This window comes from Hetaerina americana, unplaced genomic scaffold, assembly GCF_022747635.1.
Source record: "Hetaerina americana unplaced genomic scaffold, ioHetAmer1.1.p SCAF_16, whole genome shotgun sequence".
Taxonomy (NCBI): Eukaryota; Metazoa; Arthropoda; class Insecta; order Odonata; family Calopterygidae; genus Hetaerina; species Hetaerina americana.
This window is the reverse complement of record NW_027286719.1, coordinates 12,505,454-12,533,249: the sequence shown is the minus strand read 5'-3', so window position 1 is coordinate 12,533,249 and position 27,796 is coordinate 12,505,454. Positions and strand designations below refer to the sequence as shown.

Genomic DNA, 27,796 nt, shown 5'->3' with positions numbered 1-27,796 from the left:
AGTGTAGATGTAACACAATGCGTGATCAAAAAAAGACAAGACTGATTTTATAACTTGTTTATTTCGATGGATACAGCTTAATCAAACTCGTCGTCCTCAAAGTACATGCCTTGGCTAGCGATGCACCTTTGCCAACGTTTCTTTCAGCTCTTGAACCCTGCATGGTAAGCTGCCTTAGGGATCCTCTTCAGGTCCGCCGTGCAACTAGTTTTAATGTCCACAATAGAGTCGAATCGGTTGATTTTCAAGGTTGATTTTTAACTCTCGAAAAAAGAGGCTGACGGAGCCTCTTCTGGAGAGTAGGGTGGCTGCGGGATCAAGGAAGTTCCGGTTCTGGCGAAAACCCCTGTCACGATCAGCGCCGTGTGAGCCGCCGCGTTATCGTGGTGGAAACTCCATGCATTGTTTCTCCGCATGTCCGTCCTCTTCCGACTCACTGCGACCCTCAGCCTCTTCATAACCATTGAATAGAAATCTTTCTTGACTGTTTGACCTTGAGGGACGAATTCGTAATGAATTAGCCCTTGAGAATCGAAGAAACACACCAGCATGACCTTCACATTGGACCGGGACATGCGAGCTTTCTTTGGTCGCGGAGAATGAGGACCTTTCCACTAAGAGGACTGAGCGTTTGTCTCAACATCATAACCGTAAACCCAGGTTTCGTCACCGGTTACGATGGTTTTAAGAAACTCTGGGTCGGCATTGGCTCGATCCAGGTGTCCCTGACAAATGTCCACACGTTTTTGTCTCTGTTAATCAGTCAGCACCAGCGGGACGAATTTTGATGCGACAAGCGTCATGCCCAAAATGGCTGTCAAACTTGTCTGATAGGATCCAAAACTAATGTTCATTGCCTCGGCTATCTCCTAACAGTTAAATGGCGATTTGCTCGCACCAAATCGTTCAACAATTTCACATGATTGGGGTCTGTCAAAATGGAAGACCAGAAGCTCGCGAATCTTCGTTTGTCGAGGTTCTGCTCCATTTAAAACGACTGTACAACTCAAAACACTGGCTTCGACTCATAGTTTCATTGGCTAAGGCTTGTTGAATTATTTCAAATTTCTCCGTAGCACTGTTACCTAGTTTGAAACAATTTCTCGCACACACGCTGTTCCTCTAGCTCCTTCATTGCTGCCGTTGTACACGGCGACGAACAGGTAAAGACACGTACCGCTGCTGTTGCGTAACGACTCGACGAACATAAACGCAACACCTCTCGTTTTAGTCTTCAGATGTTGCTAGATGGCGTGCTATGCCTCGTTTTGATCCGTTGAACGGTTTGGCCAGAATAAAATCAGTACGGTCTCTTTTTGATCACACCTTTTATTTTAAATTAAATTAAATTCATGAAATTTAATGTGAAAAGGACTAGAAATTAACTAAACATAATTTATTTCAATGATCGAGAAAAGTCAGGGAACGTTTGATAGGCTTTATAGTTGCGGGAATAATGGGTACAGGTATTTGTAGCAGTTGTCGAAATGTTCGTTTCGAACAATACTGATGGCTCTGTGTTCGTGTTTTATGTATGTTTCTATCCCGTTTTCTTATATCTATATCATGTGAATGAATATGTGCTCACTATTTTGCGGGTTTTCGTGTCCGAGTCCCGGTCAAGGATCATTTTAATCCTTGTGATCTGCTCGATTCCACCATTCACACCACACTCTTTATTGTCTTTTGTGTGTTCCTAACCCTTTTCCTTATATCTGTACCCATGTGTATATACGAGAGTAGGCTGAAAACTAATGCACACATGCTTGTAGACTAAATACAAAATGACCTTCAGAAGCACTCCTGGTGGTATGTGAAAGTAACATTACCCCTCAATATGCATGCGCAGGTTTAAGGTCGTTGGATTCATCCAGTGCATTTCGAAAAGCGGAAGCATGGAGACGTGTTGTATTGCTATGTCAACGACAGTTAAACAACGTTCTATTATCCAATTTTTAAACCGCTGAAAAAGTTACTCCTACTGAGAATCATCTTTATTTAAAGGCCGTTTATGGGGACCATGCTATTGATAGGTTTATTGTAAATCGATGGGATTTCGTAATTGCGAGCCTGGAAAAGCCGAAATTGTTGATGAAACACGCAACGGACGTCCGATCACTGCCACAAACAATAAACATTGCAAACTTGCGGAAATTTGATCGTATCGCAAATTTTATCAGAATATCTAAGGGAGAAGTTTGTCGTGTTAAAGGCAGCCTGTCGCCAATAATCTTGCAACATGGCTACGCTCGTCCGCACAACTCGCACGCAACTGGAGAGGCTCTGCGAAACCCTACATTTGAACCGATTTTGAACTCCATATTTCCCCGATTTTTTTCCTCAACTCAAGAAAGACCTCAAGGGTAATCAATACACCTCAGACGACGAGCTGATGGCAGCTGTCAAGTCCTGGATTCGAGAAAAGTCGGAAGAGTTTTTCAGTGACAGAATGAAAAAATTGTTATTCTCCCGATACGTGTTAACCTTAACTGCGACTGTGTTGAAAAATAAATTCTTGATTTAAAAACTTAAGAATTGTACTTCCATGTTATTTTTTCCCGATCTTGCCCTTGTGTAAATATGTGTGCATTGCTATTCAGCCTACCCTCATATACATACACATATACATACATGCGTACATTTTTTATTTATTTTGATTTTTACAGATGGGGGCATATTTCAAGATGGGCATCCTGAGAATATTTAAAATTGTTTTGCGATGAAAGTGCTGTTGAAATATGATAGGTGTAGGTTTGAAGGGTGCGTCGACAGCTAATGATGATTTTGTTTGAAAAATGATATCTGGCTATTAATTATTTGATATTTCAAATGTTGTACCCTGCGTGAAAAATTTTTATAAGTTTAACATGTGGTGAAAAATTAAAAACATGAAAGACTGCACAGTTTAAAAATTCTTAAGATTCTTTTCATGATGAGAAAGGATCCATGGGTCCTTGGTGAAATATGGATACACGAGTAATTACTAGTGCATAAAAAACTGAGGCGATAGGAAACGTTGAACGCAATCGGACATCACGTAATTAAAAAAACTATTTACCTTTTAAACAATAATTGGTGTAAAATATGGAGTTACTATTTATATAGTTAATCACTTCCCGAGAATTACATCAGCCGTTTAAGAACGTGCCTTCCCACACCTACTGATTATTAAATCGCTCCATATGGGCTAACAACTAATTCAGTCTATTATACGCTTTACCATCACCATGCATCGAACAGCTGCTTTCATTTACCTCGTATTTCCAGCATTTAATAATTATCCAGGTAAATTTCAAAAGGTAAATTTCAAGCCTAAGCATCGTGAGACGTGTTAATTCAAGACTAATTTATGTAAATACTGGCATAATAACAAATAATTAATCGGAGTCCACTAGTTTACTAATGAACCCATTTACTGCAGGCATCTATTTAACTATTAATTACTAAAATGAGAATTCAAATTCTGCCTTGAAAAATTGATCCCATGGTCGACTGAAGAATATCATATTTCAATGTCCGTGGTTACAACAAACACTCATTACTCTTTTGTTGTGGCTAAAGCCGATCTTTACCACAATAGGATACCGAGGATTTCAGCGTTTCAATATACATATCCGCGTGGAGTTCGTCTCATTGTAAAACCTGGATTCAATGTTATGAAGAGCAAGTAAAGTAAATAGCCCATGGAAGCTCACGGAAATAGCACCATTCATGTTTAATTCACATTAAATACCACGTCAACAGTTTCATTGAATCGGATGCGTAAGCTCTTTAATAATTTTTTCTACTTTGTTTTAGGGTCTTACAGATTACCAGTAGATAAACCCAATCAAGTAATTGTGTAATTTCAACACTTGAAACAAATAATTTAATAAGTTTCAATTTAAAAATAGCATGTCTAAAGAATTTAAACTTTAATTAAACGTCATGCATGAAGAAGCCTTGACAGAAAATTGAAATGAGGTGCAGGGGAAATGTATGTGATAGGTGCTTTTAAATGGTTGTTACCGCTAACCAGGGAGTCCCAGGAAAATTTCATTTATCCAGTTTTCAGTTCTCAACCCAAGCATGAAAATTTTACTCAGCTTTTGTACCATGTTTCCAAACACAATTTAGCTAATTTAACTACTGAAACTCATATGTTTCTAGTTTGGATAGGTTGGATGGTTGGAAACATGCCAAGCAAACTCAATAGCTATCTTCACCTTATTAACCTTGTCCTCAATTTCAAGAGCCGAAAACACTTCATTTTTTTCGCAAAACCGTCACGAAGTATGGAGTGAAGTATTCTCATATCCCAACTGAAATTCAACACCTCTTAGGAAGTGGCTCTGAATTTATTTCTGAAAATGAAATGATTTTATTAATCCTACTGAGTATCCACTGAGCTATGTCCTAAAATATTTTGGCACGATTAATCACAAACTAATTCAGGGTGCGGCAACAAAACTACCTTTTTTGAAAGTGTTTTGCGTTTGAAGTTATGTTGCCGCACTCTGCTTAAGGGAAGTCAATGCGTGACATTTCCTGCCCATTGTGTTTAAAAACTTAAAGGGTAGTTAGAGAGTCCTGTAAAGCTGTTATGTGGTTGTAATACAAAAAATGATACATTCTCTGGTTAAAACAAATTTGCAAGGTCTCCCAGTTTATCCCTTTGTTCTCCATGTATTCGTATGTTGATTATGTCACCGACGATAAGTGTTAAATGTTTTTATGATCATAAGCCCTCTAAATTGAGAAACTTGGAGCTACTTTTCCCAATTCGTGCATTGGCATGCCGATACACGGCAAACTTCATGTGACATCAATGTCTGATGACTCAAAAATAACATCGATCTGCCTGTCGAATGAGTTACAAATAATAATATGGGCATGAACGTGAGCAAGAGCATTCCAATAACTTTTTCAAATAAAAAGTATTTAAAACCGAATATTTACTTTATTTTTGGAGTTAATCTCCCATGTTGTAGCACTTGTTTTTTAAAGAAACTGCGGGAAATGCCGCAACAGTAACTTTCAACTGCAGCACTTGCAAATATTCAACTTTTTACTTAACTAGGGAACTTGGATGGAGAGTTTAAGTTGATAACCTGACGCGGAAGTCATTTAAATTACGTCAGTTTGTATTGAGAAATTTAAAAATGAAGCAGTGTAGCCACAAAAGAAAAACCATATAAGGTCCTTGTTCGCCCTTTCCTGAAATACTCTTCCAATGCATGGGACCAGTGAAACGGAAGGTATCCAGTTACGTGCTCGGTGGGCATAAAAGATTCAGATAGCGTAATGGACATTTTTGGTATTCTGAAATGGGAGAGTTTGCAAAATAGTAAAAAGAGAAGTAGACGGGTGCAATGCATTGAATACTTAAAAATGTCAAAGCTTGGGAACATTTGAGGAAGGAAGTTCAAAAATCAACTGTTAAGGAAAGAAACGTTTTAAAACGACCAAAGTTTTAAAATAAAAGCAAGAACATAAAATACAAATGTAAATAAGTTTTTATTTTTATAGAGAGTTATAGTGGAATGGAACCAGCTACATGGAGAAGTGAAGTAAGATTTGGTGCTTTCCCGGTGTATCTGCTTGATGAAGTTTTCTCGGGTCTTCCACCGGGTCAGGGGTTCCATGTTGGCCTATGGAACCCCTGACCCAGTGGAATACCCGAGAAAACTTCATCAAATACATAGAGAAGTGTTTGAGCCCTTCCCACCGAATATCAGGAGTAAAGACAGATAGCCACGGGTCAGAGGACAGGGTGATTAACTTTGCAAAGTCTGCGTGCGACCTTGGTGTCCATGTGATGTGTACGGAGTGAGACGATGCACTGTGAGAGTGGGTGAAGTTTGACGGTGAGTGATTTTGGACGGCCTACGATGTTGGGCAGAGCGCATTTTGGAGGAGGCGTGATGCTGGTCAGCGTAATTTTGATCAGAATGTAATGGCTGACAGTGCATTTTGGACGTAGGGCAATGATGGGCCTCGTGCGGTATTGCTTTATATTTTCCTTGATTATCCATTTAGCGGCTTATTTTTGAGTTATTTTAATGATTGCGTAAATTACTGTATTTTTAAAGAAAGCTTATGTATTTGCTCTGTGCAAAACTAATCACAATTCTAGAGACCTTAGGCCACCTGACAATGTCTGTATGCACATATTTTAATTGACAGTAATGACACTTGGCATAACCAGTGGCGCGATTGGTAATGCAAGCATTTATCTGGCAACATAATTAATTGACCCCAAAACTTCATGTCGCCCTGCAAGGCTCCGTTAGTGGGAAAATTTACAATAACGAGTGACTCAAATAGAGTACGTGGTTTAAGAAAATTTGCGAGGGAAGATACACGAATTTTTAATCATGAAACAGGTAACACTAATTTCACCGGTATCCTCAAGTAAACTCCACCTGATCATGATTGTTTTTACCAACAATTCATCCATGTCAATACCACAATATACCTCACAAATCTGACCATAAGTTTCATTTGAATCCGTATTTATTGTTTTAAAAAGACGAATAAATATCGAATTTCACGATTAGAAGGACGATTAATACACGTATAATGCTAGTAATTTTATGTAAAAATGAGATACTTCCATGACATCTCGGTCTTGAGAAATTAGAAGATCAAAAGGCACGTTCGAGATCACTCCCACAGCTTCGATACGGAAATATTCACTCATGGTAATTAATTTTTTAAATACGCTTCTCATTTTATAGGCTTACTCTTATGGTCATGGTGATTGCGATAATTATCAATAAAATTAATTGAGTAAGATATTTTATGATAGGTAAGTTATTAAATGCAGTCTAAGAACGACCTCTAAATTAAAAGGGCTTTAAAAGTACTTGATTAAATTCACCCATAAACAGTTTCATGTATATTTTGGCCAATATTTTTCTAATTTACCATCGCACTCGTCCTACTAAGCAAGCCGTATCAACAACTCTTTTTTTCTTCTATAAAATGAACCTCTGAAAATTTCCTCAAGATATTATCGGGTCCAATCTGAAATATCTGAGGAATGAGCTCGGTTGGAACGTTGGTTATGGCTGAGATTCATATCTGTTCCTCGACTTTATCCACAACTATCCTCGAGACGTCCAGCCAACATGTCACCAACTTATTCGAAATATTATGCGCACTATTTTATAAGCACACCCCTCTAGTCCTCAACACATAATATTTTGTTTGCTAGCATTAGAAAAAGACTAATACATTATTATGATGAAAAGTTTCTATTCTCTCATTAAACTACAAACAAGTAGTTAAATAATTATGCATCTTGATATATGTGTTAACCTCTGATCGGCCACTAAAGCCTGTGTCGAGAAATGCTAGATGAGCCAGTATCCTATTCCCTGAATTGTGTAAAACTTGGGTATAAGTAGAACGAATGGGACATATCATCAAAGTGTTTATATTACATTTTTGAGGGTTAATAGCTTTGCGTTTGATGTGATCGTGATTCGTACCGGGAAACTGATAATTAAAACTAAACCCAGCTAATTTTTCATATTATATTTGAGTGATGTTATCTGCCAATATATTAGCAATAGCCTACGGGGTTAGAGTATTTTTTGGTGGATACAGACACTAAATATATCATTGGCCCTAAACTCAAGCAAATATAAAACAAAATATCCTCACACCCTCGCATATTAAAACATCTAATTATATATCTATGCTTATTTTAGTCTCCCTTAATTCCATTATAAGTTAGGGCCATGTAGTTGACTCAGTAATACAGCAAAGTAAAGCTCCTAAAACATTCTGAAAATCTCAGACAAATTTTCCTTCCAAGTTTTAGCAAAACCTTTCACGCTTGCATTTTTCTTCTGTCTGGTTTTGGGATCATCTGGCGGCTTTTTAGTGAGAGGAAACAGATGCCTGGTATATGTTTAATGTATTTACCTTTTATCATTATTGGAACTTTGTCCTTTGGATTGAAAATACTTAGCCCTTTCTGTGAATGTTTCGTTGCTCATGTGATTTTCTTTTTGTTTACTCCTTGTCTCATTTGTCTGCAACCTATCTCAGCCAGATTCTTCCAGGTGACACCTAATTTTCTTGACGTAATTAGAGCTATGTTTTGCTTTTTTATTTGCAAAGAAATTGATTATTTAATTTTAAAATCCTTAAAAGTAATTTATGACTAGTGAAATCATGAAAAAAAGAATTTCCAGAGAGTGTTTGTTTATAGTAAGTATTCGCCCATCCGTGCTGATTCGGAACATCGACTGTGTCAATATCAATGCTGATCGCTGGTGGATCAGCTTTATAAATATGCTATTTAGAACGTAACAGTTTATAGTTACAATTAGTAGAAATGCTTGAATTTGTGAAAGGTTGTATTAATGAATATTTTATAGCGTTTTTAAATTGAATACTTCATTTCTGTCACTTCTTTGTGTACACTCGTTTCCTCGTGGAGAGTTACCCGCAGAGCCTTTGACAACCAAACGCCGCTCCCTTACAAACGACTCCATCATCTATTTTTCAATTAATCCCATTCATTTTGGTGATATGTGCTTGTATTTCCTCTCAATGTGCTATTCCCAACTCCTCAGCCCTTACTAACGCTCCGCATGGACAGTACGTTATTCGAATGAGTACAGAACCATATATTTCCGCTTTAAAAATAGTAGCCTAATATTCAAACATGGTCGGAGTTAAAGGTTTGTTTTAGAATTATGCCATGGGCAAACTTATTTAATGTTTTTAATAGGTTTGGGAAAGAAGAGAAAAATCCAAAATGAGGAAGCCTTAGACCTCAGGCTCACATATAAATGTCCTAAATGCGAAGTTTGAAAAACGCTCTGAAGTGAAATGTCATCAAAGAGCAAGATAGATTTTAAGTTTCTGAGTCACACCACATGTACTATTGGTAAACATTTTGGGAGAATATGCTTTGACTTGATATGAAGAAAATGAGCAAAGGTGTGCCCTGTCAAAATTGTTTGCAGTGAAAACGATGACAAAATATTAGAAATATACAAATAAATTAAATGGCTATTTCTCTACGATTAGAAATTTATGAAATTAAAAATTTTAAGCGAATCATTACAAAATTTTGTGAGATGGAAGAAAATAACTGTGAAAATGGTCCATTATTTCATATCTCTCACCCACACAAAACACCGAGGTTCCCTTATCACTCGACGTTGATTATCAATGCGCATCATTAAGTCACAAAAAATCAGTGACTCGCAAAGCGTTTACAAGTGGATAAAAATATTTTTTATTCACGCAACCTATCAATGGTCAAAATTGGATATTTTGAAAGATTGCCTATGTGAATAAATCATGCAGATACGGTAGCATTTGTAAATAGAAAAAAAAATCCCTTATTTGACGATGCCAAGTTCAAATCCATTTCAATTAGGTGAGAAACGAAATTATCCTTGACGCCATTCCAAACACTACATCCTAGCCACAGTTTCTTAAAATTTGAAGTACTGAAACAATGGAATTCTCATTTGCGTTAGCTCGCGTCCAGAAAGTGTCGTTATACGAAGGCAAATCACCCCTGCCATGTTTTTTCAGGTAGCAGCAGAAAAGTGCATTCTAATGGAAAAAAGGGTAAACATTCTTCTCTGTGGCTATTTGTATCCGAACATATAATTGAACAATTTTTCAGGCGCACAATGCATTCTGAAGTCATGGAAACTTTTTAAAGTCAGTAGTCTAAGTTCGGAAATTCTAATCAGTAAAGAAATTATAAGTGAAATCGCCGCTACGCAGCTCATCGACGCTGAGTCTCCATCATCCTCTCCTTTGATTCCGTCCATGTACCCTCGCAAACAGGGCCACGGAAAAACTGAACGTCCAATTAACATAAGTCCCTTTCGGATCACAACGTTAGTGGCCATTTTCTCGAAAATCCCTCAGCCTAGTTCCTTTGTTTCGCTGAGTATCCGTCAATATCCCCGCTACGCCTCGAATTCAATTTCTGTAATTGTTCAACTTCAGTAAATATTTACAACCGACTTCCCTAGACTGCACTTCCCACGTGCCACAAAACCTGCACCCTTGATTCCTCTCCTTGTCCATCCTCCAGGCCCCCTTGGCCTCTTTCCAAATTCTATTCAAGCTTTTAATTGCTCCTCCTAATACCTGCTTCATATCTCCTCTCTGCATTCTAGATAATGCACCTGGAATACCATTGTTCCAGCCGTCTCTCTGGGTGGTCAAAATTTAGATCGGTTGAGAGCCGTACAAGAAATTCCTTCCAATGTCGGGTGCATTTAGGTCAGGAAAGGAGTTGGATGAAAATTGAGGACTAATCATGCAGAGTTCATTAATAGATAAAACATACAGTAATTAAGGTTTATTTTGATACAGAACCTATCTCGATTTTCTTTCTGTTATTTTCTTCATGTGCTCAAATACCTTCGTTTTTCATAAGGTTTCATGTGTAGCACCTAGGATCCTTCCACGTAGTGTTTTTTCTTCATTTTCCATTTATAAATGATCTAAGAAAGCTGCTAAACACACTTCCATTTATGTTCAACAAGTGAATACAAATTATTTAACCAAAGTTTTTATAGGTCTTGAAAAATCTTGATAGTTTTTGAGGTGTGGTGGAGATACTCTTCGCCGTGGCAGGTAGGTCACCTGATCTCTCCGCATCGATAGAAGGGACATGAACACACCGGGTGACTTTCAGAACATCAGTTTGTGCGAGGGTGAGTACATATTTATGCCATACAGAGGACAAGATGGTGTAGTTCAAAATTTTGAGTACATAAACTCACGCACTAACAAAGTCTAAAGTAAGTATTTACCTTTGTGTTGCAATCCTTTTTTCTGAAGTAATCCATTAGCCTACCCAAGGATTCTTATTTGAGCAGCTCTCTCTGAACTATCCTGTTTCCTACCGATCCATTCACTCCGTCCAAGCTATTTGCACCAACATTATCCATTACGTACTCCTTAGGTTTCATTAGTACTCCGTACTTCATTATGGTTTCTGGGCCACGTCTGTTATTCTCAACTGTAATACTTTAGGATATGGGCAATAATTTTCCTCCTCCTTCTGAGCGTCCTCCATAAGCTTCTCTTTACCTGTCATTTGAAGTACTTATTATTAATTACCCTGTCTGTTCATTTTATTAACACCGTTATTCGGCATTGCTATATTCCCATAATCTCTAATATTGTTGTCTGAGCTGCTCCTTTCGTCCAAATCGCACAGTTCTACTGAGTAGACCTCATATTTACCTGTTAGTTTCAATTAATCGCCTCCTTATTTAAATGCTAGCTCTATTAACCGCTTGTAAAAGCTTCTATTGATAGAAAGTCGCCTCCGCAAAACATATTCTATATGCTTTTAGACCTTCCATCGCTGATGATCTTGCTGCCTTAAGAGGAAAACCCTTTTCCACTTATTCCGGTGTGTCTCGTCCCAGGCCAACTTAGACATTTTCCTCTCTGTTTGGACTGAATACCATTATATTGCATGTGTAATCAGTCGCGCACACTTGATATACCAGGGGCAACAACGATTCTCTTCCTTTATTGTTAAATATTCTTAGTAATTTATGGGAACAGGCTTTGGGAATTAAGTTGAACCATTTTTCAAAATGAGGGGTTGGAAGTTAACACTAAACGTGATGCTTTGAGCAGTTTATTGAGAAGAGAGGTGTAAGCTAAATAAGAGAATAGGAGACCAAAACGTATGGCGAAAGCGAGCGGGGGTGCATTCATGAGCAACGGGGTCCGGGATCTAGGCTTGCGTCAGGACGCGATCGTGCACCGGCTATTTGTGGTTTTTGGTAACAAAATCGAAGAGAGAGTGAGTTATGAAGGTAATGCAGCTGCTTCCATCAAAGAGACGGGAATATAACGAGAGATATTTTCGGCATTATTTTTGTACCTGTAGGATGAGGGAGGAACTTGAAGCAGGTGGCTGGTATTACTGGTGGGGATATGGGACTCGAATTTGATAAGGTTTCTTGAGAGATAATTGAGGAGTTTATGAATTAAATGTGCTGGTACAAAATAAATATTGGTTCGAATCTTAGAAAATCAGTAATTTAATGAAAGAATATAAAGTTTTCCACTAATCGTTTTCATCAATTGGAAGAAGAGTTATTGAACTATTACGAAAAAGATTAAAGGTATTTTTGCTTATTTCTAATTTTTTTATTGTGACAACTTTTCCTTGCATTTTCCATTTCAAAGAGCATGTGCTGTTCATTGGTCTTAATATTTTTCACAGAATTCTTCTTTTTTCTTGCGGGCATCGCAACTGTGGGGTGCACATGCCCGCTCTGTGGAGTGTGCAAGTGCAAGGAGGTGCCTCGTTGTTGATGCATAGAGAGTATTTTAATTTTATTGAACGGATGCCAAGAAATATTTTGGATGAAGAGCCATTTTTATCATTCTTATCCATTATTTACCGCTCAGCTATCCAAAGATTTTTTTTAAGGTAATCTACCGGTTAAGGTAGGTTTTTGGATGGACACAACTACCAAACAAATATTTTATTACTCCTAACAAAACAAAAAATCCATCATCTTACTCTATATCAGGTCCCTCTTCATCTCTAAGTACTTTCTTCCTCCCTTCATCCCGTCCAACATCCCTATCCTGTTCCTTCCCTTTCCTCTTTTGCCCAACATCCTACCCTCTATCATAGTCTTCAACATCCCACTGCCGGTCAACACCCCCATCATCCACTTTCCCTGCCTCCATAGAATTTCTCCAAACAAACCCCTCTCTTCGCCCACCATACCAAGTACTTCCTCATTTGTTTTCTTCTCTGTCCATTTCACCTTCTCCATTCTTCTCCACACCCACATTTCAAAAGCCTCCAATCTACGTCTATCCTCCTGCTTCAATGACCACGATTCCGCACCATACATAGCTACGCTCCATATCAAAGTTTTTACGAGTCTTTTCTTAACATCCTTACTCAAAGTCCCTGCCATCAACTCCCTTCTCCTTGTGAAAGCCTCTTTGCCTAGCGCAATTCTCCTCCTTACGTCCCAACTACTTTGACCGTGTTGGTCCAAAACACTACCGAGATACGTAAACTGCTCTACCTGCTCTAGTTTTTGCCCTCCTATTTTAATGTTAAGCTTGGCCTTTTTCTTTCTAGAAAATCGCATAACCTTTGTTTTCTTAATATTGATTCTCATCCCATACCTGTCGCACTGAATTTCCAATTCACTCAGCAATGCTTGCAGCCCCCTGGCTGACTGACAAACTAAAGCTTGGTCATCAGCAAACCTAACTGATTTTACGAATTCCCCGCCCACTTTCATTCCTACCTCGAGTTCTTCCCATGCCTCTTTGATCATTTCCTCTGCATACCTGTTGAACAGCAACGGTGATAATGGGCAACCCTGCCTTACACCCCTTCCTAACACTGCCCATCCAGACTCCCCGTTTCCCACCCTCACCTGAGCAGTCTGAGACATGTACAGGTTGCGGATTAGCCTCCTTTCCCTCCAATCTATTCCTATTTTCTAAAGAATACTCATTAGTTTTTCCCAATTCACTCTATCAAACGCTTTTTCGAAATCTACGAAACAGGCAAATACCTCCTGATTGTATTCTATATTCCTCTCGATTAATAATCTCATTACTGCAATGGCATCACGCGTACCTCTCCCCTTCCTAAACCCAAACTGATCATCCCATAAGTAATCATTTGCCGTACTCTCTATCCTTTTGTTTATGATCCTGAGAACAACTTTAGCTGCGTGGGATATCAAACTAATTGTCCTGTAGTCCTCACATGATGTAGCCTTTTTCCCTTTTTCGGAGTAGGAACTAAAACTGATCTCACAAATTCTTCCGGCCAAATTCCCTCCTCATAAATACTACGGATCAGCCCATATAGTCTCTTTATCCCACATTTTCCTAAGCATTTTAAAAGTTTCACGGGAATGTTATCAACCCCCACGGCCTTATTTAGTTTCATCTCCCTTAATGCCCTTTCTATCTCATTGTCTAGTATGCCTGGACCTAAGCTGTCTTCCTCTACGTCATTTTCTTTTTCAATGTCTAACTTTGTTGGTCTGAGTTCTTTACTATACAGTTCTTCTATATACTCCTTCCATCTTTCTTGGATCTTTCCTGCGTCAACTATTACCTTGCCCGCCTTATCTATAACTGTTAGCGTAGCTCTTCCTTTCTTACTTCCCGATAACGATTTTACTTTGCTGTACAGCGCACCGATTTCACCCTTCCTCTGCAGACTTCCCATATCCTCGCACTGCGTCTTCCACCATGCTTCTTTTGCTTTATTTGTTGCCCGCCTCAATTTATTGTCCAATTCTTTGTACTTCATTTTGCCTGATTCTGCATTTATATTCTTCCATTTTCGCCGCTCATCCATCTTTGTGATCATCTCATCCGTGATCCATGGTTTCCTAGTCCTTTTAGCTTTAACGGTTCCAATAGTGTCTTTTGCTTCTTTAGACAACCCTTTCTTGATCATTTCCCATTTTTCTTCGATAGTACTAAGCCCTTAACCATCCTCCATGATTTTCTCTACAACCTGTTGGTATTCTTTCCTTTTCAACCCATTTAAAGCTTCTACATTCCATTTTCTAACTCGCCGCCCCTGCTTTATCTTTTTGAAACGTACGCTACATTTCATAACAACTAAATTGTGGTCTAAGTCCGCATCAGCTCCTGGGAAGCTGTAGGAATTTATCACACTGTTCCTAAACCTGTGTATAACCAGGATATAATCTAGCTCATACTTTTCTGAGTCACCTGGCATTTTCCATGTCTACCTGCGTCTTTTGTGGTGTCTAAACCAAGTGTTGGTGATGACTAACCCCTGTCTCCTGCAGAACTCAACTGCTTTCTCCCCGCGGTCATTCCTCGTGCCAAAACCGTAGTCCCCCACCTCATCACCATCTCTTCCTTCGCCTACCGTCGCATTCAAATCCCCCATCACTATCAAATGTTTCCCTGCAGGAACACACGCGATCATGTCCTCTAACTGATGGTATATCTTATCGACCTCTTCTTCCTTATGGTTGCTCGGTGGCATGCATACCTGAATAATAACTAAGTTCGACGGTTCTGCTTTTATCTCCACTAGTAGTATTCTATCCGTTACCTGCTCTATGTTGACTACGCTTCTTCCTACCTCTTCATTTGATACTATGGCAACCCCTCGTTGGCTCTCGTCCTCACCACTGTATATTATTCTATACTTATCACTCCAGTAATCCTCGCTATCTTTCCATCTCACCTCGCATAGACCTAAAATATCTATATTTCCCCTTTCTATCTCTCGCTTAACATTCTCCAATTTCCCTGTCCTCATCCTTGTCCTAAAATTCCACGTTCCTATTCTAACTAATTTGGTCTTCTTCTCCTGCGTCTTCTGTCCTGCTGCTGCTGGTTTTCCCTTGCAAGGGTTTCGTGGGATGACGACCGCGGAAGCCTTGCCTCCCCCGCTGCCGGGCACGACACACGGCCGATTGGGCCGAGCCCCGTGGTTGCCAGGACTCAAAATATCTCTATTGTCCATCATATTTTTCTTGGGAATGATAATTGAGGTGGTTTCCCGTTGCCTTCCTCAATAGTGTTTTTAACGTGACACCATCACTCACTGGCCGCCCCACAGGGGTCAGACACCATTGCAGCCGCCTCACTGAGGAACAGACGCTGCGTGGACTTCCTTTCGTCTGGCTCCTAACCTTTGGTCTCCTTGGCATGGGTGACCCTACCAGGAGCAATTTTTATTTCTCCCGCCAGCACAGCTCTAGGGATCATCGGAACGCACAAGCCCTTCCACCACGTCAAGGTTGTAGTCCGGGGAGTGTATCCAAAGATATACACATATTTCACTATCGGAATTGATCATATAATCGTTGCGATCCGGGCAAATAGTTTTGCACTCCACATCAAACTGATAAGCTGTCTCTGTACGCAGCGGTTTTTTCTTTCAATGCTAATGCCTCCTTAAGTGACCTTGCGAACTGGTAGTTAACATTTTCGCTAGTTAGAATGCTAGTAACAATATATGCATTCAAACCATGAATCGGGTTAGTTTCAACGATGTACTTTGCTTCAGACAAAGAAGTTAGACCGATGAATAACTATTGTCGGGAAGTAAAAGAGAAAAGCTAATAAAACTCTACAGACTATTTTTGCGGTGACATCACTGATCTAGTTGAAAATGATGGCCCAAAGTAACTTCCCATTTGTGGATTTTTGGCTCCAATATATCCTTTATTCGGGAAATGACCAGAACGTGTCCAGCGAATTTCAAGTTAGGGGCTACCGCTAAAATTCCGATCCTGAATTTTTTCAGGATTTCAGGACCAATATGGAAAAGTAAAATGACTATTTAATGTTCAATACACTATTTATACTTGGTACACTTGGGCTGTCTCATCTATTGCCAGGAGAAAAACGTTGTCGGTATCATATGCGTAAATAAATTTTCTTATTGCATGTAAAAATAAAAATAAATTGGGGCAAGAGTATTTTCTGTCCAAAAATACCTCTTATTCACCTATTAATTAAAAAGTAAAGACGTTGGTCATATATCAAGGTTGCAGGGCAATATATCTGTATTAAATTAACATTTGAGTATATTTTCCGAGGCATATTGATTCAATCTCATTAGCTAAAACCATTATTGGTTCTCTGTCGTACGGCTCTTAATTAATTTAATGTATAATAATAAATAAATAGAATCATTCTCAGAAAATTTTAAAACTCATACCTCTCACAAGAGGAGAATAATTTTGTCACGTTTCAATGATGAGTGTATTAGTGACTGCTTTTTTATTGAAATGCTGCTGCATGCTACACATAAACAGTAGTTAGAGCTCATGGTACGCATAAACAGTAGTTAGAACTCATGGTCATCCAAAACTCAAGGTACAGTAAAATAATGCCAATTACTGCAAAAAGTAATTCACCCATGTATTTCATTTCGAATGCGCAGATGATGTACAATAGTTATTTAACGAGCCGCCGTCAATATTCTTTCGCAACTACTAGTATAATTGGACGTAAAGTACGTAGGTGATTGCATGTACCTACATGCGTAATTAAACATTTTATGCTATGCATACGATCTGCAATCACGTGCTAGTGTTTCCTAGTAAACACAGAATCAACATCTAAAGCCTGCCATATCCATTATGATTCGGCTGAACAAAAAGTCAATGTAGTCGGTACTACATTTAAATAAAGATAATACGTCTAAATTTTAGTCTTACAATAACTGACGATTATTGTGAGAATTCAAGCGATATTGCTGAAACGGTACTAAATATCCAGAAATAATGATTTAAGGTTTTTTGAGTGTGTGGCTATTAAGATTCTAGGCCCATAGTTAAAATTCCGATTATTATGTTCTAGGAAAGTAATGCAATGGCAATTGTTTACGTCTAAGTATTGTAGTTTTTAAGGTCTGTTTATTATCTCTATATCACCTATTGAAACATAAAACCTCTCCTCTTCAAGTTTTCTTCTATTCGTATCCCCATAGGTCCATCGTCTACAAAACGCATAATATTGATTCATTCCGGGTCATATTCAATATTGTGCCTTGATTTTTCCATGTAACCGATGAAATTGCTAAGCACAGATGGCAGTGCACATTCTTGTCTTCATTGAGTCAGCGCCGAGTTCATATTAAACTTCGCGATTCGTTTCTAATTAATGCTCTGCCACTCTTTCGCAGTAATACTCCGTAGCTCAAGAACGTTCGGCATAGGCAAAATACTGAATATATTACAATTTATTTAATTATTTTTTATTACATGAATTATGCATTGAAATTGGTACCCATGTGGGGACAGCATCGCCCTGCCGTAGATTCTCCTTTTTCTGATTGTCAAGATTTTGGATGAATATGTCGTACGGCTAATGGACTGCATACAGTATTTACATTTCTTCCGCATTATATGATTTTGATGAGCACGACTACGTTTACTGGGGATTTCACCGGGATTATGGCAGTTTTTTATGTTACTTGTAAGTTTATTTTTTTCGCTCCTCAAAGCCTTATTTCCGGAATTTCATTTTTAGTTAGCTGCGAAGGGATAACGTTAATTCTTCACGGCATGCCTGTTAAGGAAGTACTCACTTGTGCCGACGGATTCCGCTTCCATTACGGGTTTTCCTTCACGATTTTCTCAATAAGAGCTTCAGTCATTTATGCACTCTTTGCTTTACCTTTAGAAATATGCCTTTGTTGAATACATTTTCAGCACTCATCCAACTTTTTATTATTTCCTCGTTGTTATAATGGCACCTCTTTTATCCTGGATTGCATTTCAGCTTACATTAAGTTTCTCTCAATAATTTCTGTACGAATACCTGCTCTATAATTTCCAAGACCGTGAATCGTCTGCATTTTCTCATTCACTTCTCCATTATGTAATGCTTCATTCACTTCTTTCGGATTTCATTACCATTTCATATTATTTTCTGCTATTTTGTCTTTACTCCTGCCTTTTCAAAATGGTTTAAAATGCTTTTAGCATTCGTGATATATAATATATGTAATATGATCTATCAATTACACAACGACAGAGCGGCTATTGATAGCTGTCCCTCTTTAACATGGGCCACTCTGCAGCTTCTACTAATCCACAGGTAACATCTGCTCTTTGTTTCTCTGCTATCTCCGTATCATCTCTTTTTATACGCAGCTGGCAGAAATACTGGCTTTGCTTGATTTTATTTTTATTTTGTACTTGAAAACTGCATTTTTTTTATTTTCTTGCTACTTTTAATGCATGGCACGCTATATTTTTGTAAGAAAGACGATATTCGAGTATTAATTATACACAAGTATTCTAATTTAGACAGACTGTAAATATATGTTAATAAAATTGGAAAGTATTTTTATGATGAATATAAAATACCTGATTTACAAAAAAAGGAATTACCATTTAGGGAAAACATTAAGTATGCAACAAATATATCATAAAAATCGAGGTAGAAGAAACTTGGAGGCAACTATGCCGCTGATTTTCAATGAAACACCTAAGGATTAATGAAAATTGCAGTCAATAAATGCCGTGGAAGGAGAATAAAAGGCTGGTTATTACCTAGAAGGGACTAGGCCTAGGAACAAAACTTGGCATGGAATATATGTAGGTTTATAATTGCAACACTTTATAGCTATAATTTATGTTTGTGGTAACTGCTTTCAAGCCAGAAATGACTGGCTTAGTAGGACCAGAAAGAGTATTCTAGTTATAATATTAAATTTATACTATTGTTTTCTTTATATGATGAAGATTGTCTGTGAATGTGCTTTGTATTGAAATTTTCAATTGTTTATGCTGAAATAAAAGCTTAATACGTCGATAGTCAAATTGTGGTTTTTGGTGTACGAGTAAGTTTACGTTCGTATTGGAGACTTGGTAAAAGTAGAAATAAGAAATGGGAGTGGTTTATTTAAAAATGATAAAAAGTACATGATCAGCGTATTACATTGATTATCAAATCCTCAATTTGAAACACCATGAGGTAAAGTGATTTCTTTAATATTACTAAATAATCTCCAGAAAATAAAGGCCCCAATTCATACCATATATTGCATTAGTGTGGTTACTACTGAGCTTTTCAAGGAAGGTTTTTTAAACTTAAATCTGAATTTGATCTTGTCTTTCCTATTTTATTCAGTCCCCTCCTTGCATTGGCTGCCTTCACACTTCATATTTCCATACGCATGACATCGTTCCTGTGGAAATTTCAGTTCTTTCATTGTTAATGTCCGCTTGTATATCGTTTCTCATTGTGCATGCCAAAATGTCTTCATTCCTCCTCAGAGATTCCCGTGCTCAGAAAGTTATTACCTCTGTCTCCCGCTGTACGGGTGTTCTACAACGGCCTTTTTTTGTGGATAATAATGGACTGTTATATATAACGTAGAAAGATGTAGTGCACTAGGGAGAATGAAAATAATTTGCGTTTCGAGAGGATGGAATTTATTGCTGTCAACTAGTTTTGCCACTTTGTAGACTCATATAGACTTCTGACGAAACTAATTGGCAGCAATCAACTCTATCCTGTAGACACACAACGTATTTTCATTCTTCCGTGTACACTACTATGTATCGGCCTCAAATATCTCTCAAACGTAGAACGATGATAAAAACCAGCAAGATGCTCAGCTGCCTTTCTCTCTTCCTTTACACATCCGTTCCGTCCCCGACCTACGCTAAACATTGCATTTTTTGCTTTTGAACTATCATCCTTAATTCAGCTGCGATCTATTTCCGCAGGCAGCCCACTACTACAGAATAGGTATCCAATAGCTGTATAAGTTCACGGAGGATGATTAATTTGGTTCATTCCAAGTTATTTTAATTCTAACTTTAAAATCATTTTCAAGTTGGGACGCCTAATTTGCTATATTGATTTTTATTCGATGTTTCAAAAAGTGTCATGGAAATTTGTATTACATTTTAAATGAAGCCGACCCTGTAGGTTTTACGAACCAGGCCAACAAGAAACTGGGAGAAGGTTCTTTATAAAGGGTACATTAAATTCCACGATGAGGTGGAATTTTCTCACCAAAACAACATCCGTCACGTGATCACTTCTTATATCTACGTTTCCCACAAGGGGATGCAAGCAACCGTAAGAACCGTGAATCCATTAGAGAGTCACTAAATACTTACCGTTGGATCGTAACGGTTTGATTCGGAAGCCATTCTACGAATATACCGGTTCACGCTGAGAAGTAAAGGATATGGACCACTGATATTTTCCCTTTTTATTCCAGGGAACCTGCTATTACTTACCCGCTCCCCATTACTCGCGGACTCCTCTCCCAAGTGTCAGCCACTTCATCAGTGCCGCCCCCGACTCACCCGCGTCCACCAACCCCAACTCCCTCCCTCACCCTGGCCAACCACGACGCTCTCCTCCCTAACACGTCCACCGGAGCGTCCTCCCTGTCCCCCAGCTCCCTAAAAAGGGCCTGCACCCGTCCCCTCACCTCGCAGCCCCCGCCCGCCTACTCCCACTGGGATCCAATTTTAATAGCGGAGACTATATTTCGATCTCTTCGTCCATCTCTCCTTTCCCTGCACAGTCCCCATGTCGCTGTCACGAAGCCATCCCCCCCCCCCAACGCCCCTCGCCAACTTTACGACCCTGACATCCTTTTCCCGCACCCCCTTTCGACTTTCTTCCAATTAGCATTGCGCCTATCACTTTCTTGTCTTCAGCCATATGTTCCTTGACACCCAATTACTGTATTTGTAGCGGGAGCACATTTACAATTACACCCACCGCCGTGTTAGCGCCCACGGAGGAGATCTCTCTTCCTATCTGTTTCATCGGAGATTACTGGATCTCCGCGTGGAGAGTCCTCCACCCAAATTTCTGTCATCCATTCCGAAGGCCTTTAGCACCTAGGTTCGATATTTTTCCCTCATGGATTCTTTTCGGAAAGCGCATTTATTTCAATATATTAATAATTGATTAACGAGGGAAGAATGCGCTCACAGCTCGCATAAATAATTTTAAGGTCGAGAACTAATCGTTTCTCGTAATAAGAGCGGGAACAGCAGGAAGTGAAAAATATGCTCTTCTCAAACTGGAGGAGAACCCCGACCAAGGAGACTTTCCCTATTAATCGAGAATGATTAACCAGATTACGGCCAAGTATCCTTGGGGGAGGACTCTGCCATGGAGTGATTTCCAAAACCTTTTGGCCCGGTGGCAGCTATTTGAGTGAGAGAGCGAAGTAACATTTAAAGGAGCTGCCAAACTAATCACTTAGATCCGACTACAGATCCATTAATTCGAAAGTCCCCATTTTACCGTTTTTACAATATTATTCCATTCGCTTAGTGCCTAAGTCCCAAAGCAATACATTTTGCCGGGGTTATTCAGGTATCAGGTTTTAGTGCCGGGTGAAAATAATCTGAACAATCCGACGGTTCTCATTAGAACGGGAGGGCATTCCGATGTACGGAAGGGAAAAAAGACGGCCCAGGATATAGATGACAAAGACGAAGGGAAAAACATTTGAGTAGCTCCCAATTGATTCAGACGTCGTCACACACACTCACAGAGGGCGCACTCCCCCAAACACGCGTACGCAAACACGTGGGCACATGCGAACACCTCGGCTTAACTTCAACTTGCCATTGCCCTTCGTCCTTAATCCACATCTCCTCCCGTCTCCACCCTCAACTCTTGTACTCCGGCCCTTCCCTTCGCTTCCCACTCTCTTCATTTTCACCCCAGTGGAACCAGCCGCCTATATACTGACGACCCTCTCCACGTGACAGTGCCTAGGGTTCTCGCACTGACTCCTCACAACAACCAACTCCCGGCCTCCCGAGCCCTTCCTCCCCATCCTATCCCCTAATCCGGAACCTTCCTCCATTCTCTCCAACAGCCTTCCATCCTCCGTTTTTACCGCTTGCTTTTCGTCCCAGGCCTCTCCCTCCCACTCCCAGTCCCCACCTTATCGAATATCGATAGCTCGGGCGGCGGGGGTAGGCAGCTGCCAACCACCCCTTCCCATTTCCGCTGCCATTCGCCACACTCCACCCCTTTCCCCTGCCCTCCCTGCCCAAAACCAGCAAAACACCTTCCCCCAAGCCGACCCGCACACCGGAACCAGAAAATTTGAAATATGACTTAGGTGAAAATAAAGAAGCGCGTGGGAATAAGTGACGCGGTAAATAATGGCGAAATCAATAATGTCATTAATCACGGCACCACATTTCTTCCGCTAATTTTTCTGCCCTAAGTTGCCTTCAATACCAAAGCAGTCAAATTTTTCGGATAGAGGATTCGCGGTCCTTCCGTCATGACTTTCCAGTTTTAGGTTTCAGGAGGCGGACTCATGACTATGCTCAGGACACATAGGTGAAGGAGGTGATTATGGGCAAGAAAAGATGCAAAGAAGGACCTGCTCTTGTGAAGTAATATTGCGATAAGATAGGGAGTGCAACGCTGTGGATAGAGGAACAAGGATTGGAATCCCTCAACACAAGAAGGCAACACTATGACAATTAGAAATATACATCAGAGTCGATGTGACTTATTGTGCCGGAAAAATGATGGATATTTATCATTATATCTGCAGAAAGGACCATTTGCATGAGATAAGGGTGATAGACTTTTTCACCAATAGATTCGGAGACTTTCTTTACGATTCACGATCGCAACAAAAGCAAACAAAGCTAAACAACGAAACGACGCCAGCAAATAAGCCCATCTGCGAAACATTGACCTCGAACTCATATCAATTCAGCCGCTAAAGGCAGATGGCCCAGCACACCCCACCACACTGCTCCTCAGGAACTTGTAGGGTTGATGTAGACGTACATGTAGACGTGTCTGTTTATTGCTGCTCCATCATGGACTGTTATTTGCTGCCTGTGAGTGAGGTTGATCAATTACCCACCTCGTTTTACAAACGGTGGATACTAATGGAAGGTCATTTCTCGGTGTTTCTGCGACTCGATTAATTCGGTTTAAGGGAAAACGCGGTGGAAAACTTCACCTCTTCCGTAGTTGATTGTACAATCTCGGAAGGCGTGAATGCAAGAGTGGGGCTTCGCCCCTCACAAAATTACGAGTGAGGCAGGGGGTTCCATATCAGTAACCCATATGCGTTTGTGTATATGAGTAAATATTACTTATACGCATATTTCTGGATTTACAAGGCCTGTCTCGACAGTGGTAGGACAGAGTCAATAAAAAGAATGTATTGTCAGAATTGATGCATTCACTCAAAAGAGTCTTCGAAGCAGCACCCTTGTGCGCCCACACACCGCTGCCAGCGGATTTTCCACGCCTCGCACGCCTTCTGGAAGGCGGCGCCCGAAATGCTGTCAAGCTCCCTCGTCACGGCCTATTCTGACGCTTCCAACAAGCCGTGATGACGTCCTTCCAGCACGAGTTTCAAGCGGAGGAAGAATCTGGTGGGGCAGCGTCAGAGCTGTAGGGTGGCAGAGGCAGGGTTGAGAAGGTCTTGGCATATACGCGTGCCAGTTTCCTTCCGCTCGTCCGAGAGCACACGTGGCACAAACATCGCACACATCTTTCTCATGCCCATACTTTCCGTCACAGGTTGATGCACATCATTCATCAAGTTCAAGGTATCAAGTTCATCATAAAGCATGCGAGCACCTAATCTGCTCTGTAGGCGGTAATCACGCTCTTGCCAGATTTTTGTGAATTTTTGAGGTCGATGGGCGCCCAGAACGTTCGGCTTCTTCAACCTCTTCTCTACCCTCCCGAAACAACTTGTGCTACTAAAAAACAATTGACTGGGAGCCAATTTCCACCGGCCTCCAGCCTTTCCTGGAACTCCTCTCCTTCGAACCCAGCCAGAGGAACCGCCGCCCGTTTGTCCGTCCACATGGGATGTGTAAGTCAAACTCCTTTTGGGACAGACCTTGTTTGTCTGGTGTACCACCATCCATCACCCCGAACGCACTTTAGGTAGCTGTCTGGGTATTGTGCAGATGAGGATGTTACTCCGTCCTCTTCTCTCGAAGGCCACTCTCACGGTTCGACAAGACGGGCAAGTGCTGGAGATCAAAGCGTGGATGAGATGATAGTTCAAGTAGCAAGTGACACGCGAACACTTTCACATTAGGTTCCTTGCTGGGTATTACGTTTTCGATCCAAGTACACTTATCAAAATATAGTGTGGGGTTGTGGGTAAAGTGAGAACATACATGTATAGGGTAGTACTTTCAGTGCCCTTATCTAATGTCTAAATCTTCTATTAATATAAAATGCTATTTATACATGCTTTTTGCGCGCTTTAACATGCTGATTGTTATATTATAGCATATAAAAATATCATATCTTCTGGAGTAAGTAACAATATCAGATTCTTTACTGACGGCACGGTGATGTACGTACACGTACAGGGGAAACGATGATTAGATCGACGTTGGACCAATCACCTCTTGAGATTTAAGCGTCTTTAATTGACTTTAATGAGTAAGAATTGGAATATATTCCTATGATGGACAAATTTCGGAGCAACAAGAATGGGAAGCACGAAATAACGTCTACGTGAAAAGGGACCGTATTCAAGAGCTTACTTTATTTCTTCTTCCTACTACCACGGCATTTCCGAAGACAAAAAATATGCAAAGACGTAAAGACGACTTATATGCATCGATGAGCTTAGCTGGCTGCTTCATTTCTTATGTTTTTGGGCAGCAATACCTCGTGATTACTATCCATTAAACTTCCCTATCGCAGGGTATACGTACATCTTCCGAGAAAGGTAAAACACTGTGTTATGTGCCAAGTTGTTTTTCTTAGGCATTGATTCTGTTGATGTAAAGTAGCATTATATAAAATGGTAAACTGTCCGCTCATCAATACTGATATTCAAAATGCGCATTGAAACATTTTCCTCTTCATCAGGGGTATGACGAAAGTATTTTATTTCGAATATGCATAGTAACATACAATATGGATGAAAGCGTGGCAGGGCTGAAGGATGACTTTTCTTCCGGTGAATGAATATTATCGCAGAGATGAAATTTCCTTTTTTATTTCGTTATAATGCCTAAGATATCTCTATAGTTTGCGGCACTTATCCAAGCAGGATTGATGAGGTATTGCAGTCTTATAAAATCCTGAACTAAAGAGTATTATATCTGTATTCAAAGGGATATTTTAATACCATTAAGAGGTACTAGCAAACATAACATTGAACATAAACTTATTTGTTCCACAAATAGTCTTAAACTTGAATCGATGCTTTTGTGTGGGCAGCCGCTGGCAAATAGCCGAGCGGGAATGTTTGTGATATATAAACGTCCTACACATGAGTAACGATGACAAAACGAGGAACACGAAGTGAAATGGAACAGTATCAGGACGGTGACATAGATTTATCAAAAGGGAATTTATAAACCAGAATAAATACAAACATGGAAGTGCCTACTCAACAATAATTTCAAATCCTATAAATATTGTATGGAATAGTCAAATCAATAGAATTTCATCACGAAGACCATCCTAATACAGAGTGATGGAATAAATCGTGCACATTTTTATCATGCCAGTGAGAGTAAATGAGTCCGTCTCAGTGCGTTCAAAGGAATGGAAAATAGTTCAAAGCAGCAAAATGCAACGTTACTAATGATATGCATTGACTAAGAAATTCCCCTACGCAGCTCTCTTTTTTATGTTCATTTGTACGTGTACATTCACAGTAAATGCTGCAATGTCAAATCAAACCTTCTTAAACTACAATACTGATTTAACAACTGATCATTACAGAATAGTTCTCTCTCTCTCTCTAAATGTATGTTTGTTTTATATATTTAAACGGGTTTGCGTTCATATGATACACATAAAGAGGGAGAGAGATACTATCTCTATCCAAAAAGTAATGCGACTTTTGTGCTTTTTCAAATTATTTATTTACTCATGAATATCTATTTCGACCCCTTCAAAATAATCCCTATTAGATATCATATACTTGTTCCTACGTTTTTTCCAATCCTCGAAGCACTTCAAAAAATAATTTTTTGTGATCTTGCTCAGCTCCTTCGATGCAGTCTTTATCTCGTCAATCGTAGCGTACCGTCGTCCTTCCACAGGCCTCTTCAGTTTTGGGAACAAGAAAGTCACTGGGGGGCAGATCTGGGGAATACGGTGGCTGCGGTATCGTTAGTATGTTGTTTTTGGCCGCAAATTCGCGCACAAGTAACGGTGTGTGAGCAGGGGCGTTGTTATGGTGCAAAACCCGATTTTTGTCCTTCCACAAATCCGGGCGTTTGTGGCGGATTGCTTTGCACAAATTGCGCATAACTTGCAGGTAATGTTCCTTATTTACCGTTCTACCTTGTGGCAAGAACTTATGATGTACCACGCCTCTGCAATCATAGAAAACTGTCAGCAAAACTTTCACATTCGACCGAGCTTTTTTCGGTCTTTACTCGTGCTGCAGCTTCCATTGGGATGATTGAGCTTTAGTTTCCACGACACAGCCATAAACCCATGCTAAACCAGTTGTAACCCCCTGGAGCATATTTGGGTTGTCGTTCAAATTTGACTCCAACACCTTATTAGCAGTCGAAATTGAGCAATTTTGGTACGAATTTCGCGGTGCCCCGTGTCATTCCCAAATAATTGGTATAAATCGAATGGCACGAGCCCATCGATATGTTTTAGGTCTTCAGCAACGTTTCTAACCGTGATTCGACGATCGGCCAATACTATTTTCGTCACTTCAACAATGTTTTCGTCTGTTGTTGACGCGTACGGGCGTGCGGCACGCTCTTTGTCGTTCACTTCTTCACAGCTCTCTGAGAACATTTTGTGCCATCGATAAACGTTACTTTGGTCCAAGGTAGCTTCTCAATATGCCACAGTCAACATTCGGATTGCGTCCGCACACTTAATTTCGTTTTCCGCACAAAATTTGATACAGATTCTTTGATTCTTTTTTTGGATTCCGAAGATCGAAGACAAGCCAAAACACGTCCAAGCAAAATAGCTGTCAATAATTAACCGAAGAATAAAAATAGCCGAACTTTTCGGCATAAATGAGAGATATAAGTAGCAACATAATGCTACAAGAAATTCGAAAATCAAATATAGATTACCCGCAAAAATTAAAAATTCTCGATCCCTCCTGAACAGACCTCGTACATGTAGAATTAATGGTCTCATTGATATTGTAATTTAAAAAGGTGAGTTTTCAATATGTTAATAATTAATGCTAGTTGAAAATTGGTGCTTTTATTAGTTCCCCGCTTTTGAGCACTTGGAAAAAATAGTCAGTCACCTATCATTATTGAGCTGACTTGGAGGTCACACGAGACAAATTCCTGTCTGA

The 27,796-nt window shown here is 39.8% G+C and overlaps 1 protein-coding gene across 2 annotated transcripts in view; it reads right to left on the bottom strand.

The window, feature by feature from the left end:
* LOC139687020 (neuropeptide SIFamide receptor-like) overlaps nt 1–27,796 on the bottom strand; it is a 465,437-nt gene that overhangs the window by 329,117 nt on the left and 108,524 nt on the right. The window lies entirely within an intron of this gene.